General features: G+C 40.1%; 1 pseudogene; it reads right to left on the bottom strand.

The window, feature by feature from the left end:
* Positions 1-4,484, bottom strand: LOC105037168 (patatin-like protein 2; annotated as a pseudogene).
* Between the last annotated feature and the right edge of the window lie 600 nt (positions 4,485-5,084).

Below are 5,084 nucleotides of genomic sequence, written 5' to 3'. Positions count from 1 at the left end.
TCAATTCAAATGCATCTTCCCAAGCCTGAGTCGTCTTTCATCTGAAAGCATCTTGGCAAAACGAGTCAGTTCTTCTTCATTTGTTCCTGCCATTTGGACAGCTTCAGACACTCCAGAGTCTAAGTTCACCCTCGATACTGATTTCTTTAGCAGTTGTTTGCCAATTTGAACGAGCTTCATTAAATTCTCTTTGGAAGATACGTCTACAGATGCTGTGTCACCGATCAAAGTATCATCCTACAAGCAAACCAAATAGTTCAGTCGCATGCATCCATCGTCCATCAAATCAATAAGAAACTTAGAAAATGAAATCTCGTTATCATTCCTTTAATTAGCGGCTAGAATGTTATTATTACCTGTATCCGAAGATAGTTGCCCTCGCAATGCAATGCTTGGAATACGACAGAGGCATGGATGTCCACCATATCAGAACTAGCTTGACTAAAACTATCAATCAATGGTGTCGTGCCATTGTTGTATAGCCATTCAAGGACGCCCCATTTGGATGCCTTGGATGCATTCAATTTTTCTTCTTGCTTGGCTGATCCAGTCCCCAAAGAGAGAACCAGAAATTTTCCATAGTCTAATGGCTTGATTGGCAAGAAGTCAGCATTTTGTAGGAAAATTTCTTTCGTAACTTCATTCAAGGCCAATAATGTCTGTTCTCAATCATTTAAGATGATTACAATCGACACGTTAGTTTTTCTTTATAAAATAATGCAGAAATTAATAACTGAAATGGTGTTCTTGTGATGACTTACTGGATTATTTGCCGCAACCCCTCCATCAATGAGATTAAAGCTTCGGGACTTTCCATCGACGTCTTTGGTTTGAAAATAGTGTGCGGGAAGTATGTCGGGGCTGCAGAAGTACTTATGCATATATCTGACAGAAGAGCATCTTTTGAAGCTTCCTTCTTAGCCTGTAGAGAAGGGGAAGAGGTAAATTTAACGTTATGCATGCCTAATAGTGTCAAAGGAAGAAAAAGAGTTCATGCCAAATTTAAATGGTGTTTTTGGGAGAGGGAAACATATATAATATATACCTCAAAGGTGGAGAAGATGGTAGGCTGGAGAAGTGTCACGCCCCGAACCTAACATCCGGGTCGGACGTGATGGCCGCACACTCCTTAGAGCAAGCCCTAAAAAATATGCAAGGCCAAATTAAATCATTACAATCTTAACATCCATAACAATTAATTTCAAATATAATTCATAAAACCTTGCATAATTACAATTTAAATTTCTTCAATTCTCTGATCAGATACTATGACACTCTATTTATCCTTCTGCTCACCCGTAAATCCAAGCCATAGCCAATCTAAGTCATCCTGTAACTCTGAGAAGAAAAAGAAAGATGAAGGGGTGTGAGCTTTACAGCCCAGTAAGAATTCCCATATCACACTGATATAGTAATATAGTCTGAAAATAAGGATAAGCAATAAAATATAAAATCTAATGTTCAATGTCCAGAATAATGCAAACATTCATAAATTTTCTGTCTTGTCAAAATAGATGCATCATCATATGTTAACAGGTGAAACACTTTTGTTCAACAATTGTTTCATGTCTTATCTTTCATTTCTCTTTTCATAATCACATGATTTTTAACATTTTCTTTCTGGCTTTGGACTATCCAAGTCTATACCTCAGTCATCATCCGGATTGAATCCACTTAAAAAGTCTTTCAAGACTGTCCCAAGATGAGCTCCTGGCCGGCTGTCCCATGTACGAAAGCCCGTGAGAGGCTGTCCCAGGCATAAGCTCCTGGCGGGCTGTCCCAGGCATGAGCTCCTGGCCGGCTGATCCATCTGTAAGCCAGTGGGGACTGTCCCAGACATAAGCTCCTGGCGGGCTGTTCCACATGACAAGACTAGTCCATACCATATATCTCTTTCTTTTCATTTAATCATTTTGTGTTGATTTCATCAAATCAATTCTGTCTTGCATTATGATCAATTCAGATATATCATACCCATATAATCATGCTATCAATCTCTGATACATATATATTGACATAACATACTCATGCTCAAAATCAAATAACAGTATCTCAAGTATAATAAATTCATCGATCTCAAATCCGACGATGCAAAACCAACGATGCAAGACCAACAGTAAAATAGCATATATAATAGTGATCATGTACAGAGATTCTTATCTTTACCGATGACTGATCCAAACACAGAAATCAATGTTCTTCTTTGATTTATGAATTTCTCTAACAAGATATTCCACTCGATATCATATGCAGACAATCATCTCTTCATAACCCTGATCAATATAAAAATCACATATATGGAGAAAATTATCGATAATTGATCCTAATACACAAATCGAGGACCTCTCTTAGGATTAATCAAAATTAGGACTTGTCTATGTATCAGGATCCTCCATTGATCCATAAGACTTCTAGAGAAAAAAAAATTCATGAAGAGAGAGAAAATTCTAGAGAGAGAAAGTAGAGAGAGAAAGTGGAGAGAGAATCTTCGTATCCTTCCGATGAGGCACTCATGATCGAGATCATCAGAGGTCCTATCAGGGTAACTCAATATGAATTAAGTGTTACAAATTTTGAATAGGATCGAACTGGAATCAGACCTACTGCACGAATTTCGGAGCAATCTCAATTCATCATATTTTTAATTCAAATATATCCTAGGGTCGGTGATGTAATCAGAAAGAGAGTAGAAAAAGATTCTAGAGAGACAAAATCCGTAAAGAGAGAGAAAAGTCTAGAGAGAGAATCTAGAGAGAGAAAATATAGAGAGAGAAGGTAGAGAGAGGAGAGAGAGAAAATTTTTTCTCTCTTCTTCTTCTTTTTATTTTATTTTTTTTATTTTTATTTTTATTTTTCTCTTTCTCTTTTTTTTCCTTTTTTTTTCTTTTTCTTTTTTTCTTTTCTTTTTCTTTTTCCTTTTTCTTTTCTTTTCTTTTCTTCTTCTTCTTCCTTCTTCTTTTCTTCCCGCGGCCTCCCTTGGCTGAAACAGGGGAGGACCGTGAGGTCTCCCTTGGTGGCCCGGGCTTCGGCGAGAGGGTGACTTGGCCGGAGGTCCAGCAACGACGGCCGACCATGCAAGCTGGCCGGCGACTAGGTTTGGTCGGCGAGCTTTCTCCTTTTTTTTTTTTCGAAAAACAGGGGATCCGTCCCCTTCTTCATGATTTTCGGCCATTGGCCGATCGCCGATGGTCGAGAACTCTCGAGGAAGAGAGATAGAGGGATGGCGGTGCTGTCCTAGGGATAAGACGCCGCAAACGGCGGTGCCGGCGGTCGGAAAAAAAAAGGAAAGGGCTTGACCAAACAGGGAAAAACAGAGTCTTACCTTTTTCATGAGTTTTTCCGACGATCCCGACGGCCGGCAAGGGTGTGCGAGCTACGGAAAGAAGGGGAAGGAAGAGGAGATTTATAGGGTGTAGGGGAGGTCGAATCCGCCTCGGATTTGACCTCTCTACCGGTGATTTGGGTGGAAGAAGACTCCCAGCGGGAGTCTTCTTCATTCTATTTTTTTTTTTTTTTCTGGGTTATTACAAGAAGCTTGATGTCAAAAGTGGGAATAACTACATTTGTTAAAGTCTGATGGAGTCTAGTCCCACCAAGCAATTGCTCTACTTTGGAGTGGAGATACTTGCCGTCGTACTTTGGACCCGTGATGCTGCCAAATAAGCTCGCCACTGATCCTAAAATTCCCTTGCTGCATGGAGAAGCATCGTGAATTGCTTAATGTAAGTGGGCAACTATAAATTCTTATCACAGAGTTATCATATATACAAATTTTCATTCAATTCCTTAAGCCTCGGTCTTTGGTTACGTATAAACATGCGCATGTATCATAGTCTGGAGTTTCATATACACATCAGACCTGGTCTTCATTTTTTTTTTTTTTGGTTTTTCTACTCCTAGGTATGACTAGAATCACTCTTCTCAACATCTCTAAATTCGGTATTTTAAGGAGTTTGGACGACGTCTCCCCATACTTACCCACTCTTGGGAAAAATCTTTGGATAATTTTGAAGGTAGAAGTCATTGATTTCCTTCACCGTGAAGAGTGGACGATTATTCTCATCTGGAGCAGCGAGCATGGCGGTCACCAACCCACAAGTGCTTGTTCCAGCAATAATATCAAAGTAATCCGCAAGTCTCGCATCCTCTCCATCAAGCTCCTGTATGCATGCAGCCAAACAAACGTTATTGTTGCTTGCCGAGGAAGAATATTAATTGCACCCATCAATTACATGTAGAACTTCTTGATCTATTGAATGGAATAGGATTTCCCTACCTGAAGCTTGGATTCGAGGAAGGCAAGGATAGTTCCTGGGATGATGCCTCTCACACCCCCGCCATCTATGCTCAGCACTGTAACCATCTTTCCAAGGGAAGGTGGAGACCTTGGCGTGGTGGTGCCATTGCTGACGGTTGAAAGGCTCAAGCTAAGGGAACCCATGAAGCTGTCTGTCGGGCTTCAAACAAAGCTCGGTCTGTGCAATTCAAGAGTTAAGACTATGAACCAAGGGAGGCTTAATGGCTTCAATTTTTGTATGATGAAGAATCCATTCCTAGATTTATATTTATAGGCAACGAGAGGAGGAATGGGTAAGAGTCACAAGGTCGATCTCAGAATTGAGTCAGAAAGTCGATCTCAGAACTGAGCCAGAAGGTTAGATCATGCGGATGATCTAGACATGGTACTTAGACCCCGGATCCATTTAGCTAGGGGCTATTTATGATGCCGACAAATACCCACCCCCCATTAATATTGGAGGATGCCGATTGGTTCCTCATTTCTTTTAAATTTTATTTATTATTTTTTAGTGCGGCTCCAACTACGTTTATAATCATAACAATGCAGATTAGTGGTAAGAGGTCAGATCCAATTATGATGGCGTCTAGACCAATCATTCTAAGACAAAAAAAACAAAGCCTCATAAATGCACGTATGACTTTCCCTTGTGGGGTTTCTTCTTTTGAATAGAAGATTTTAAACGGTCCGTCTCGTTTGCATGGCCGCGGAAATTTAGAAGCGGTCAAGCAATTGATGTTCTTCCAATACCGGCCCCTGGAACTTTTCTTTTCTTTTTTTCTTTTTT

This window comes from Elaeis guineensis, chromosome 13 (assembly GCF_000442705.2).
Source record: "Elaeis guineensis isolate ETL-2024a chromosome 13, EG11, whole genome shotgun sequence".
Classification (NCBI taxonomy): domain Eukaryota; kingdom Viridiplantae; phylum Streptophyta; class Magnoliopsida; order Arecales; family Arecaceae; genus Elaeis; species Elaeis guineensis.
This window is presented reverse-complemented; position numbering and strand designations above follow the sequence as displayed.